This window comes from Poromitra crassiceps (assembly GCF_964638095.1).
Source record: "Poromitra crassiceps genome assembly, chromosome: 3".
Lineage (NCBI taxonomy): Eukaryota > Metazoa > Chordata > Actinopteri > Beryciformes > Melamphaidae > Poromitra > Poromitra crassiceps.
Window position 1 is genome coordinate 8200636 of NC_139625.1, and position 15918 is coordinate 8216553.

The window sequence follows — 15918 nt, forward strand, 5'->3', positions numbered from 1 at the left end:
AAAACGTGTTCTTAAAAAAAGAAAGTGGGAAATGTGTAACTGTTATTTATAGATTATTGTGCATTGATTGTCTTTGTCTGGCCCACTTGAGACCAAATTGGGCCGCATGTGGCCCATGAACTAAACTGAGTTTGACACCTCTGATTTATGAAGATGTTTCTTCAGCCTAGACCACATGTGTCAATATCAAGGCCCGCGGGCCAGATACGGCCCTCCACCACTTTCAATCAGGCCACCATGTTAATCAGCGCATGTTCTTTTATCGTAACCTACGGAATTTTAATGTCAACAGGACTTTTATGAAAATGTTTTCCTCTTGTTTTATCAAATCAGTTCTTACTTTCTCGTTTGTGTGCTGGTATGGGTCTCTTACCCTCAAGAATAAGAAGCGACTGCACAGTATTGTGAAGGTGTGCAGCAAAATCGCTCACAACACTAAATGACCTTCATACTGTAGCATGTACAAAGCTAGGACCTTGAAAAAGGCAAAGTAGATCTTGGCTGACCTGAGCCACCCTCTGAGCCTAGAGTTTGAGCTGCTCCCGTCCGGTTGCAGATTCAGTCTGCTGCCAAAGTGCAGAACCAACAGGCACAAAAACCTTCTGCCATCGGCTTCTTAAATAGCCCCATGTGATTTCCACTGTAACTGCTGTCAATTGTTGTGCTGAGGTCTGTTTGCTGTCTGTTTGATGATTTGTTGCTTGTTGTTTTTTATGCTTCTACTTGCTGCTTCACAAATTGCCCCTGGGGCCTTGAACCTTGAACCTTGAACTAAGTGCATCACATTGAAATGAAAGACTCCTCAGTGCAATTTTTTACACTTTGCAAAATCATCCTGTGGGAATGGACCCTCTGATGGGCCGGTTCTGGCCCGTGGGCCGTATGTTTGATGCCCCTGTTCTAAGAAGTTGAGAGCGACAGCAGAGAAGAGGATGTGGTCACAGAGCTGCAGGCTGCAGATTGTTGGCAGTGCTGAGAAATGACAGAGGCACCTCTTTCATTTCCTTTACCATAACCTGCACCTCGCAAAGGATGCGTCACCTTACAGCTTTCTCAAGAAGCGCTCATCCAAACAACTCCACACTGCACTTACAGGTGTAAGCTGTAGGTCCTCCTGAGCACCAAGTGTGAAGTAGATCGGATAAAAGGTTCTCGAGATATGTGAAGGACAGACAGACAGACAAACAGGCAGGCAGGCAGACAGCCAGACAGACAGCCAGACAGACAGACAGACAGACAGACAGACAGGAAGTTTGAAAGGAGGAGTCATGTTTAAACACACTGAACTGTTTGCTCCCTTTCAGTTTTGAGAGAGAGAGAAGTTTGAGAGAGATAGAGAAGAAGAGGTGTAAACAGCTGAACACAGCATAGCACTGCCAGTTGCAGGTAGATTCGACAGAAATGGCCAAATCCTCCCTCATGGACATCCTGTTACTTTTCGGGGGTCTGCTGTTCTTTATGTTGGACATAGCATCAGATATTTATGTAGCTGTGGAGTTCTACCAGAATAAGTACTACATCAGCCTGGGTCTACTGCTGGCATTTCTGCTGGGCGCCTGGGTTCTCGTTAACATCTGGAGCTTGCTGATGTATCATGAGACAAGGACCAAGATGGAGAAGTGCCTGGGCCGGCGCTCACTCAGGATCATGCATGTGCTCCTTCTGGGAATCTTCCTCAGGTTGTCAAAACTTTTTTTTTGTTTCTATTGATCACACTCTGAGTAGTATGGGTGGAGGACTACACCTGTAAGAATGGGTCTAAGTGCAACTTATGGGAACTAAGTTTTATACAAATTAGAAGCATTTCTGTTGCTTCAGAAAGCTCCTCCAAACAGCTTTTAAAATTCCACCCTAACATCAATCTGCCTCCTGTTGGAAACATTCACATTTATATGAACTGCAAAGGCAACATTCAATGAGTGTGTGTGTGTGTGTGTGTGTGTGTGTGTGTGTGTGTGTGTGTGTGTGTGTGTATGTCTGTGTGTGTGTGCGTGCATGCACACCGACTTCGGATGTTGTCGTCACTGGTCGGATGACGATGACGATCTGATCTTCTGCATGTTTTTAATGGGGGGGGGGGGTTATATACGGAGGAACCCCCCTGGGGGAGCACGGGGAGAACATGCAAACTCCACACATAGAGAAAGGCCCTTACAACGAGATACCCCACCTCGGCAGTAGGCACTGAAGATATGGGGGGAACACAACCACAGCGCCTGCAGTGTCCCAGGCGAGAATCGAACTCAGGATCTTCTGACTGCGAGGCGACAGCTCTACCACTGAGCCACCGTGCCCCTGATCATTTAGAACCTGATCATTTCGGAGGTGGTAGCCTACTTGGTGTAAAAAGGTTGAGAACCACTGGTTTATAGTATTGACAGCCTATCTTAAAATAGTCACGGCTCGCATCAGCGTTCACTGGAAGCCCTGGACAACAATAAATGCCTAGGAGCGCAATACTACAATTAATGTGTTATGCAAAGACAATATGTATATAATATATACATATTATAATTATATAATATATAATATTTATTTTTCAAATAGTTTAACAACTGTATGTTTACTGTATCATGGCGATTGTGGTGGGACATGAGACATCTTAACACTAGAACCGCCAACATTCCAATATAAAAATAAAATTGTACAATTCATCAATAAACTGTAAGCTATAACAAACAAACAAACAAACAAACAAACAAACAAAAATAATTAACACATTTAAACAATTAAATTATTATAAAAGAAGAATATTAGGCCTAAGTAAAACACAGTTAAAACACATTTTGGATAATAACTACAGGCTAATAGGCCTATACTATTTTAGTTATGCTAATGGCGATAAAGAAACGGTGTTCTCTCTCTCACACACACACACACACACACACACACACACATACACACACACACACACACACGCACAAAATAACATCTACTAAATGCTACGCTCTCCTGCACAGTCCCGGCTGGATAGCTTTCCTAACCATCCTGCCCCTGCCTGCCTGTCTCATATAAATGTGCACAGAACTTGCAGGTTGAGCCGACACTAAAGAATATAAATATGTAGAATGAGTTCAGCTGAAACTTGCTAAAATTACATGGAATGTGGCAAATAAATAAGTCTGGTCAAACTAAACAAGTGGCTGCTGTCATTGTGCTCTGACAGCAGAGGTGTATATTATATAGGCTATATGCTACTGTATAGCTAGAGTCATGCATTTTCAAGTTGAGTTGTAACATGACCTGTCACCAGAAGCCTTGTTTACGCTGTGGAGGATCGTACTCCTCCTGATATGAAGACTTTTCAGCATCAGGTGAAAATGAAGGATCAGTCAGCTCTCCCCATCAGATTCTCCCTCACTCATGTCCTGAAGCATTTTCACTGCCTCTGGACATTCATTCTTCTTCTGTTGTTACTGTGATGTCTCTTTTTTTCTAAGATAGGATACTGTATGTGGCTAATCTAGCTTACTGTAAGGCAAGCCCAAAAGACATCTTGAGTAATGGATGGAGCAAATGTTGTGCGCGTCATTATACAGCTGTTTTATATGAGGGGGTAAAATGACTTCTTGGCGGTTCTAGGTATAAATGACCATAGTTATTTTTCTTTTTATCACACACACCCCATAATTCACCTAATGATCAATAAAACCATTTTAGGAAAAGTCATGCACTGAGAGATGCAGGGGTTTTATTTTCACAGTTCGATGCATTTGAAAAAAAAGGGGTAAAAATGACCCCTTGGTGTGTTAAATGCCTCTTGTTTGTCAGTTGTATGCTAACCTCGCGTCACCAGGCTCTTCTCGGCGAGAAAGAGCCTGGCCACAAGTGATTTTGTCAACCTGCCTGTTTCTGGCCTAGAGCCCGCCCTAGACAGGAAACAACAGCGGAAATAGCTCGTTAACTTGACAATCAGACACAACGAATAAGAAAATAAAACGGCAAACAACAAAACAAAAGTACCGAACAAGGTTTTTTGAAGAAGTTCTTGTAGAAACATCGTGGATTCACAATATCACATATTTTAAGCCAATACGGAAGCTTTACTTTTCAAACAAATGGCCAGTTGATGGAATAGCTATAACGCTAGTTGTCTGTCCGCTGTTATCGATAATGGAGGATCAAGTACAACAGTTGAAGCATCTCTGCTGCTTGTGCTGGGAAAGACATGGACATTGATCATAAGATTTCCCATGGAGAGTACTCCATTGTCTTTGGCTCTCCAGAAACCTTCCTCGGCAGTGACTAGAAATGTGCTAAGGCTACTATACAACTTGTGTTGTTGTTCTTCTCAGGCTCTAGCTAACGTAACCTCGCCGCGTCAAGCTAACGGCAACAAAGACGTTTTTTGGCGCACTTATTTCCGGTGTTGTTTCCTGTTTCCTTGGTTTACGCCCCCATGACACAAAGTGGGGTGGAAGGTGCCCAGACTAGTTGTATGCTGGTTCTGGTGGTGCTGAAGCAAAGCAGACAGACTCATTCACACTCCTTCTCTCTCTCAGGTACGCTGCTGTAATAGAGGCCTCTATACGCAGCTACAAGTCAAAGAGCACAGAGCCATCAGAGGTAAGGACGTAATTTACGGGTTGGGGGGGCACAGACACACAGCGGGGGACAGAGACTCAAAGAGGACATGTCCCCTGCACTTTTTCAGAAGGCTGTATTGGACCCTCCACTTTTTTCCACAGTCTGAAAATGTTACTGTAGTGGGCCCTATCTTCCCCCTGGCCTTAGACGCTAAACTGGCATTAAACGCAACAAAAAAAACGCTGAAGAGGCGTGGCGCAGTGCCAGAATAGGCCAGAATGGGTGGTTCGGCCTTAAATACCGGCCTAACGCTATCTTCCCCCCTGGCGTTAATTTATCGCTTTTTTAGCGGGAAGATGACGGACTAAATTGGTGGGTACTGCGTGCGTAATTACGCAGCGGAGATGCAGCATAGATGCAGATTCAGCACGCCGGCCCCGGGGATGCACTCACTCTCCCCCCCCCCCCCCCCCCCTCTCTCTCACTCCTTGCGTGTCAATTTCTGCCCCTATAGCGCACTGCAAGCATCAGATCTGAAGTGTAGGCTACACCACAGAATGACAGAACCATCACTATTTTGGGGAAAAGGCCACTAATTTATAGCCTATGTAGACACTAGGCAGGCACAAAGACAGTTGGAAAAAAAAGTTGTTATACCGTAGTTTTGAGCCCTTGTGATTCAGAGGCTGTTGCATCATCCTACCTGTGCAGTGGGGGATAAGAAAAGGTAGCGAGAGAAAAAACGATCATCATTCTGCCCAAACTTTCACCACTCTAATCTCATCAAGGCATCCAGGGATAGGCTATATTTTTCTAGCCGATGCGTTTAGAACATTCTTTTCAAGCAAGGCGGCTTACTTTAAGGGATGTATAACTGGCGTTGAGTCTCTGCTCCAGAAGAGGAGTGAGGCTTCTGTGAGCTGTAAACACCTTAACACATGTTCAGTGTTGGGCAGGTTACTCTGGAAAAGTAATTAGTTACTGATGACTCCTTAAAAAAGTAATAAAAGTTACTTTACTGATTACTTTTTCAAAAAGTAACTAGGTACATTACTAGTTACGTTACTTTCTTTTTACCCCAAATACCTTACACTTAAAGTCTCTGGAAACCAAAAATAATTAAGCATTTTGAGTTCATCACACCACAGTTACACAGTTACACCACACCACACACACTATGTTAATAAGCCACCAGCCAAATTTGAATGATGATGAACGTCTCAAAGTATATACATTTAGGTTTGACAGTCAAGAGACAAGTCATGAGAATCCATTAGAATTTCTCACCCTACATCTGCCGCGGATGGTGTGAGCGTGTCCACAATACTCAAGCCACGAGAGGAGGAGGGGAGGGGGCGAGGGGGTGGTGGGGGCCAGAGAGTAACTACGACTTGCAAGTAATGGATGCGGCAAGCTCAATCAGTGTTGTCCAACCTTACATGTCTGAGCCAGAAGAGGACACAGCCCCCCCCCCCCCCCCCCCGAGAATCCTCGTTCCTCTCAACCTGCGACTGCATGGGCTGTCACACTTGTGCTACTTGCGCAGTATAGTCACATGCCCCAATTGTGTGTCGCTTAATTTTACACAGCAGAGTTCGCCGGCCCCAGCCCCCTCTCTCTCCCTCTCTCTCGTGTGTCAATTTCTGCCCCTATAGCGCACTGCTATCTGAAATGTAAGCTACACCACAGAATGACAGAACCATCACTATTTTGGGGAAAAGGCCACTAATTTATAGCCTATGTAGACACTATCAGGCACAAAGACAGATGGAAAAAAAAGTTGTTACATGTATACCGTAGTTTTGAGCCCCTGTCATTCAGACGCTGTTGCATCATCCTACCTGTGCAGTGGGGGAGAAGAAAAGGTAGCGAGAGAAAACGATCATCACTCTGCCCAAAGCTTCACCAATCTAATCTCATCATGACATCCAGGGATGGGCTATATTTTTCTAGCCGATGCGTTTAGAACATTATTTTCACTTTGATCTTAATAGTGTAGCGGAGGGCTATTCAACTAAATTGTTCAGGGGGCCACATTGTCAGAAACCTAAGGGACCGGGGGCTGGACCATTCCCTGAGCCATTATATGTACACTTGACACAATGCGCCACCACATTTTCGCAGCCAAGCTGGAACTATTATTAAGTAGGGGGTGCTGTAAGGAATAGAATCTCGACGCTGCCCGAAGAAAATTTCATGTTTTTTTAACTTTTATCCATATTTAGAAGAATATTTAATTTTAAATTAACATTAGGATTATACTGTTGTGATGTCATTATTCAGTATCTTCTCTTTTTCTATTATTAGTATTAGTATTAGTATTAAATACTGAGTATCTCATGAAAAACTATTAATATTGCATCTTTTGTGTTCAGCTCCGTCTCACAGCATTGTAACATTGTAGTAGCCTGGGTAAACCCATCCCCCACGTGACCTGCTCTCAGACCTGTTCTCAGTCACTATGGTCTGGTCCCCCGCCTGTGCTAAACGATTTCCTGCGGTTGTTGGGCCCCCCCCCGATAGACCGCTCCATTACGCAACCTTCATCCAACCAGCTTTGTGCACAGAGCACATGCGCAGTGCAGCAGATGGCGTCATCGCTCTGCGACCTTTGTTGTTAGCAAGCGAGCTAACACTTTTCATTTCAGTACTGCTAGCACGCAAATGGTTACAACCAGCTACAACCAACCAAGCCCCCCTCCGCCCGAAATGTAAACAGACTCAGAGCTGGCCTACGGATCGATGTGTGATTTCCAGGTAAGAATATGTTATTCACAGGTATATGCCACACTATATATTATCTCAGAAACTAGCGTAATTGTGTTTGGTAAGAAAGACATTCGATAAATGAATGACTTTTCCTCATCGGCTGTGTGGGGGTTAGCGAGGTAACGTTAGCTAGCTAGAATACGGGAGCATTTAACGATCTAATGAATTCTAGAAAAACATGTCAGAAGCTAGCTAACGTTAGCCACGTGTAACATACAGTAACTGCTACGTTTTATATTATTAGAGCTTCCAAGAAGAGAGAACATCGCCTCTGCCAATGACTCCTGTGACGGTGGTCAGGGAATGAAAGAGGAACAGGACAACTGTCTACACGGACCCAAACCTCGATCCCTGCTGCAGATGGCCGCAGATCTGGAGAGATATTTGTGGCTGTGAAGAACAGTCATCATCTATACAGTGATATGATCTAGTTTTCAGGGACACGCTGTCTTATCTGCATAAATCATATTGAATAGTACCAGACAAAACAAATCAAATCAAGCTCATGCAGGGTGTCGGGCAGGTAGCAGTGCATCGCGCACCCCTCTGGAGCTCTCAGAGCTCCAGGCTGCCTCCGGGGCTCGACTCTGCTACAGCCCGGAAATGATCGTGGACTTAATGTTAATCAAAAACGGCCACACTCATAACGGTAAGGTGTGTTTGACCTAGCTAGAAATAACGTTAATGCACTCGCATTTCAGCGTGGTTACAGATGTAGCTGACGCTAGCTAGCTACAGTAGATTTTTGGAGGCTATAGCGTTAACGTGAATGTCATGAAATAGTGAGCGTAGTGTTATACTGTATATTATACATAATCCAGATCATATTCCAGATGCAACCTAGCTAGATGTTAAGCTCCACACTGCTGTATGAGTACAATCAAATCTATCAAGCCTTGATATCATATTCCAACGTGAATTCAGCTGAGGGGTTCGCTCCAGAACGAGACTGTTGCATTCAATATTTGTACACGATACTGTGCAGTAGTTAGTGCAGGCTAGTTAATTGTTGGAAGTAAGGTTTTTGAATTGTAAAAGGCTCACAGCACATGTTGTTTCTGACTTGGATTGATTAATCAAAATTTTCAAAATCTTTACTACTGTAGGCTACTGTCCATTAATAATTACATCAGGTGACAAGCTGAAATGTCAATTCTTATAGCAAATCTAGGTAAATTTCAGACTTTAACGTAGTGTCTTGTCTGAAGTGAATACAAGTGACCTATATTTTTCAATCCTGTCTTTGAATAAAAGTTGTACATTGTGTTATACTTGAAAACCATGTCTTTGCTCCCTTTGTGTTCACAATTACAACAAATCTGGTGATCTGCAGATGATGTAAACTTTAAAATGTTATCTCTTGTACTTCAACCTCTGTCTAGTCAATTATAGGACAAGATACACTTAGCCTACTGTAACACAGTCTTGGGTTTTGTCTTCATTGCCTAGAATTATTATTATTATTAAAACGATTATGAATTATATTCGCTAAACATTATCTTAACAGACTTACCAGCTTAGGCTTCATTCTGTGATGCGTTTGTTATGGTTTGTTGTTGTTCACTTCCTCCCAGCATGCATTGTGCTACTGTATTTCGCTACTAAATAGCAACCAAATGAGCCGAAATAGATATGAAGGTAGATCTCAATTTTGTGTAATGGTAACACAACCTGCAATTGTATAACATTTCAATATTGGACCAAATAAAACATCAAATGAAAACACCACCCTATGTGAAACATATATGTAATCCTGGGTCTATATATACCCCTCGTCGATTTAACGTGATTTAGGTAAGTGACAGCGTAACGCGCTTCTACGCTTCTACCGGCATCTCCTACTGTGATGTCCGCTCCAATAAATTGGCTCTACTTCACATTTTAGTTTTACAATAAAAAACACATTTATGCAATGACTTTACATAATGTAGGCTATATTTATGTGCATCATCCTACCTGCAGCAGGAGAGAGAAAACTTTATAATAGCCTATTACTGTATAGCCTGGATGACGTTAGCTAATGCTACCCAGCCTTACATTGGCATATGCTGTATTTAGCTTGTGGTATTATGTAGGCTACAATAATATTGTATAGCTGGCTAGACAGAGGAGTTTATCTGGAATCAGTGTGACAAGATCCCTGCTGCTAGCTTGTCTGCCTTTCTGTGTCAGAGTATCTAGCTACATTATCTGCATTACATGCTACACCATGCAAATATATTTCGATATAATTCAAACAATTAGCCCACTGTACTACTGGACTGTGTATTGCTGTGAATAAGTTAGATTTGATTGTGTAAAGTGTTACATGTTATATTTTTAACTGAGCTTTGCAGAATTACCTCAACACAATTGTGTTGTGTATCAGCTTTAAATATCCAATATATACAGCATTAAACAAACGACCAGCAGCATTCAAATGTGCAAAAACGTTATATTTATTGAAATGTGGTGATCTCATGTCACATTACATAATGTTATGCCCAAATGGTCTACTGCCCAGAAGCGTCACTTTACATGTTTGGTAGGGAATTATTTTAATTATGTTAAACCAGCGTTTATCTTCCATAATGCATTAAATCATAATCACAATGCTATGAAGACATTAGCTGATCACCACAGAGCAGCACAGACAAGTTTATCAGATAATTTCGCCATAAAATGTGTCCAGGTGATCAGCTCTGAAGCCCTGGCTTGTATGGTCCGCTAAAATCCGATTTCGATAACGCTAGGTGTTATTTTGATCAACAGACCTCAACCTCAACAGCTGTTTTCACTTGAATTTCCTCACGTAGTTGCATAGCCATATAGCTAGCCAGCTAGTAGCTAGCTCGGGAGCTATGCTTTAGAGAGGCCAAATGCTAACGGCTAGGTAGTGCTAAGCCGCTGCAGCTGTTACACGTCATTGACAAAGACGCACTCTCTGATTGGCCGATCACGGCAGGACTGATGTTGGCAGTCATGCCGTCACTCATTGGCTGCGGGTCTGCGGGAGTCTTTCAATCGCCGCGGAAATCGTTGTGAATGGCCCGGAGTCTAGACGCTAGTGACTGGGAACTGAGAGAGCAGGTCACGTGGGGGCTGGGTTTACCTAGGCTAACATTGTAGTGCAACAAGAAAGGAAAACTACTATAAACATTTGAACCATATTTCTTGTTTAGAGCCTATAGCTAGCAACATCACACATCTCCTGAAACACCATTTATAATGCATCTTTCTTGATTAGCTACATCACATCGCCATCTCCTGAAAAACATTAATATTGCACCTTTCTTGTGGCTACATCACAGCATCTACTGAAAAACATTTATAGTGGATCTGACTTGTTTAGTTCACTTTAGATTCACATCACATCTGAAAAACAACCAGTCGAGTGTAATAAGTAAATGAGGTTTAATTGTAAAAAAATATATATATATATATATATTTGCGGGCCGGTCGGACTTGATTGGCGGGCCGGATTCGGCCTGCGGGCCGCCAATTGAATAGCCCTGTTGTAGCATATTCACATGCTTGCTGTATTTAAACTTCAGTGAGATTTGTTTGAGAAGCATAATAATATGGAATAATATATGGAGACAGGGATGAAAGAGGGAGGGGGGAGCTCAGAGCACTTTAGTCGGGCTTTTCTGACCGGACTGGATCGCTCCGTGGAATTGGAGCTTAAAAGGGAAGCTTGTGATTTGTTTATTGCTGTTCTCCAATGAGCACGTTGTGAATAATTCTACGCTTAAAAGGCATGGTTAAGTGGTTAACAGATGGGTTTAGCGCCGAGGGGAAAATATGGAATGCGCTTGACCACGCCCACAAGTTGTGCTGCGCCTGTCCTTAAACGCTTTTTTAAGGCCAGGTGGGAGATAGGGCCCAGTTTATCCTTTGTCTGATTTGTATTGTTTTATCTGATGCTCTTATATTAGTGTATGTCATGTTCTTAAGATCAGGGACCATGATGGAAATATAAGTGTATAACACTTTTCATGTTATCCCTTGGATGTTTGTCTGCGTTATCCATAATAAAATTCATTCATTCATTCATTCATTCATCGTCGCTTTGCGGGCTCTCATACACAGCTCGGACGCTGCGCGGCCTCGGCTGCCCAACTGGCACGCGCGGCGCACAATTGCTGAACTGCTCATTTAGTTGCTCGAGTGAGATCACTGATGACATCACAACTGCCCGTGTGACATCACAACTCTCTCCCTCTCTCCTCCCCTCTCCTGTTGTGAGCATGCACAGTAGGCCTATTTCAGAGCTGCCATTTTGTGTCTAATATGCAGGGTAAACATACACACACACATGCACACACTTTCACACAGCCTGTGAAAGCCGTGAATGTCGGGAGGGAATGAGGGAGAGGGGGAGGAAAGGTTGTCTCTTTTTTCACTCTGCAGGTTAACAGGTCTCTGTGCTGACACATGCTCTCTCTCTCTCTCTCTCTCTCTCTCTCTCTGTATCGATAAAGCAGCATCTGCATTAATGCACACATTGGCAAGGAGTACGTCATGAAATATTGCCATATTGATTTTCATTAGCACATATAGCCTACGTGGTATATCACCAAATTCACCATTATAGCATTGATAATTTTGTACGTGTTATTTGAAGTGAGCAGTCAGTCCACCACTGTGCTTCTTCACTCAACACGTTCATGAAATCATTTTTAATTGTTAGAAAAATAATTTATGGTGTCTGTAACTCAGCAGGAACAGCAGCTGCCCCAACAGGTGCCAGCCAGCGACGAGGCAGGACTGCAAGTAGAAAGTGAAGAGGTGAGTGAGAATTATATAAATGATAGAATCAAGCAATCTAATGATTGCACAGTGCAACACTGTGTTTCTTTGATCGACAGAGGGTGGAGCAGCTACCAGGATAAGAAAAAGCACTAATAGGAGAAAATAAAATGGGGGGGGTGTAAGCAATGTAAGTGGCTTACTGTAAGTAGTAGTAGTAGTAAAGTAGTAAGGGACTGTTCGTTGTTTATGAGAGGGGGGGTATGGTGCAGAAAGGGGGAGGGGTATCAAATATTTTTTTGAGTACTGGGGAGGGACTTGTGTTTTTTATTTTGGCTTTAGGGAGGGTTATACAACATTCATTTTTTGTATTTTGTATATATTTTAAATGCGTTTTTTCGTTCCAAAATTCGTGTTTACTCCCCTATTTATATCTATGGTTTACCTGTATGGTGACTGGACTTGGTATCTCCCATTCCTTCCTTTCACGTAAACCGCTGCTCCTATGCACTGTGTACAGGCCCTCACTCGGTCCTGCTGTTTGCTTGGTGCATTGACTGGAAACGTTTATCATCGCTTTATATTGTTTCAGAGCTGGAATTGTTGACACATATGCAGTTGGCTAGGCTCAGGGCCGGTTCGTACATATAGGCGACCGCCTAGGGCAGCACTTGGAGGGGCGGCAAATTGTGCGCCTTCACTTGCAGCTCTCCAAATATTCTCCAGCGCTCTGCCTCTTCCATGCTCTTCCCCGCTAGATCCATTCTCTCCCCGCTGTCCGCGGCACGAACCGCCCGCCCTACTATGCCTCTGATTGGCTTACCCTGATATTCTTACCCTAACCCAACCAATCATCACTCCTCATGCCTAAACAAGCACTACTACTAGCCAATCAGAGGCAGAGGAGGGCGGGTCATCATGTCTTCTCCATCCCGCTTGAATGAGGAAAAGGGACATACCGGTAGCCTACAAGTAGACTAATTTACATCATTAACTTTGGGTTAAGGTAGCCTAGGCCATGTGCTCATATGTGTGTACCAGTATTAGTGTAATCAGTAAATTAGCGCGATATTTCTAACGTTGTTTCTGGGTTCCAAAACAATCTGTTTCCCTGTGCGGTGCGCAGTGCGCACTTTGCCTGCCCATTCATTGGAGAGACCAAAATTCCAAGATACAATATCTGAAGTTTCTCAAAGTTGAAACTATCTCTGCAGTAGTAGCCTACAATGAAACAAGACAGACTTAATGGACTGGCAACAATCTCCATATAAAATGAACTGGCAGAGAGAATCCTAATAGAGGATGATTGGATTTATTTAAAGACCTTTGCTGACGCAGCCCCCGCTGGTGTCCACTTCTGAAAGGTAAACAAGCTTTATTTGCCGACAGCTCATAACAACAACTCACCTTTGTTAAGTTGTGAATCTGCTGATGATATAGGCTATAGGCTAAATACATTGTGAGTCTTATATTACTGTGCTTGCGCCGCCGTGCGCACATTCCGTGTTTTATGCACATGAGAAAGTGGTAGATAAGAGAGATTTGCATAGTTTGAGGGTCTGAAAAATGTGATTATTTGGAAAATATCTGTGCTGTATCATGACTGCTGTGGTTATTGGAGTTATTATGCAGACCTGTGGCGCGTTATTTTTGTAGGTAGGCTATCTGGATGTGCAAAATGCCTGCATATTGCGTCATGCATACTTTGATGCTGGTATGGTGTTGCCAATTGGGGGCGGCATAATTTGTTCTCGCCTAGAGCGGCAGAATGGCACGCGCCGGCCCTGGCTAGGCTACTGTAGGCTTTATAACTAGGAGATGAGGCAGTTATTGGGCTGGGTAGCCTACTAAACGTTATATGCCCCCCGCCCCCTCTCTCCCCCGATGTCATAGGGCGCTGAGATCACTGATGACATCACAACTGCCCGTGTGACATCACAACTCTCTCCCTCTCTCCTCCCCTCTCCTGTTGTGAGCATGCACAGTAGGCCTATTTCAGAGCTGCCATTTTGTGTCTAATATGCAGGGTAAACACACACATGCACACACTTTCACACAGCCTGTGAAAGCCGTGAATGTCGGGAGGGAATGAAGGAGAGGGGGAGGAAAGGTTGTCTCTTTTTTCACTCTGCAGGTTAACAGGTCTCTGTGCTGACACATGCTCTCTCTCTCTCTCTCTCTCTCTCTCTCTCTCTGTATCGATAAAGCATTATCTGCATTAATGCACACATTGGCAAGGAGTACGTCATGAAATATTGCCATATTGATTTTCATTAGCACATATAGCCTACGTGGTATATCACCAAATTCACCATTATAGCATTGATAATTTTGTACGTGTTATTTGAAGTGAGCAGTCAGTCCACCACTGTGCTTCTTCACTCAACACGTTCATGAAATCATTTTTAATTGTTAGAAAAATAATTTATGGTGTCTGTAACTCAGCAGGAACAGCAGCTGCCCCAACAGGTGCCAGCCAGCGACGAGGCAGGACTGCAAGTAGAAAGTGAAGAGGTGAGTGAGAATTATATAAATGATAGAATCAAGCAATCTAATGATTGCACAGTGCAACACTGTGTTTCTTTGATCGACAGAGGGTGGAGCAGCTACCAGGATAAGAAAAAGCACTAATAGGAGAAAATAAAATGGGGGGGGTGTAAGCAATGTAAGTGGCTTACTGTAAGTAGTAGTAGTAGTAAAGTAGTAAGGGACTGTTCGTTGTTTATGAGAGGGGGGGTATGGTGCAGAAAGGGGGAGGGGTATCAAATATTTTTTTGAGTACTGGGGAGGGACTTGTGTTTTTTATTTTGGCTTTAGGGAGGGTTATACAACATTCATTTTTTGTATTTTGTATATATTTTAAATGCGTTTTTTCGTTCCAAAATTTGTGTTTACTCCCCTATTTATATCTATGGTTTACCTGTATGGTGACTGGACTTGGTATCTCCCATTCCTTCCTTTCACGTAAACCGCTGCTCCTATGCACTGTGTACAGGCCCTCACTCGGTCCTGCTGTTTGCTTGGTGCATTGACTGGAAACGTTTATCATCGCTTTATATTGTTTCAGAGCTGGAATTGTTGACACATATGCAGTTGGCTAGGCTCAGGGCCGGTTCGTACATATAGGCGACCGCCTAGGGCGGCACTTGGAGGGGCGGCAAATTGTGCGCCTTCACTTGCAGCTCTCCAAATATTCTCCAGCGCTCTGCCTCTTCCATGCTCTTCCCCGCTAGATCCATTCTCTCCCCGCTGTCCGCGGCACGAACCGCCCGCCCTACTATGCCTCTGATTGGCTTACCCTGATATTCTTACCCTAACCCAACCAATCATCACTCCTCATGCCTAAACAAGCACTACTACTAGCCAATCAGAGGCAGAGGAGGGCGGGTCATCATGTCTTCTCCATCCCGCTTGAATGAGGAAAAGGGACATACCGGTAGCCTACAAGTAGACTAATTTACATCATTAACTTTGGGTTAAGGTAGCCTAGGCCATGTGCTCATATGTGTGTACCAGTATTAGTGTAATCAGTAAATTAGCGCGATATTTCTAACGTTGTTTCTGGGTTCCAAAACAATCTGTTTCCCTGTGCGGTGCGCAGTGCGCACTTTGCCTGCCCATTCATTGGAGAGACCAAAATTCCAAGATACAATATCTGAAGTTTCTCAAAGTTGAAACTACCTCTGCAGTAGTAGCCTACAATGAAACAAGACAGACTTAATGGACTGGCAACAATCTCCATATAAAATGAACTGGCAGAGAGAATCCTAATAGAGGATGATTGGATTTATTTAAAGACCTTTGCTGACGCAGCCCCCGCTGGTGTCCACTTCTGAAAGGTAAACAAGCTTTATTTGCCGACAGCTCGTAACAACAACTCACCTTTGTTAA

The 15918-nt window shown here is 43.4% G+C and overlaps 1 long non-coding RNA gene across 1 annotated transcript; it reads left to right on the plus strand.

Annotated features, from left to right (window-relative positions):
• Positions 1-1513: 1513 nt before the first annotated feature.
• On the plus strand, positions 1514-12066 carry LOC310773727. The gene is made up of 3 exons (XR_014552557.1): positions 1514-1679; positions 4503-4566; positions 11998-12066. It is a non-coding gene; the product is annotated as an uncharacterized lncRNA (long non-coding RNA).
• Positions 12067-15918: the final 3852 nt, after the last annotated feature.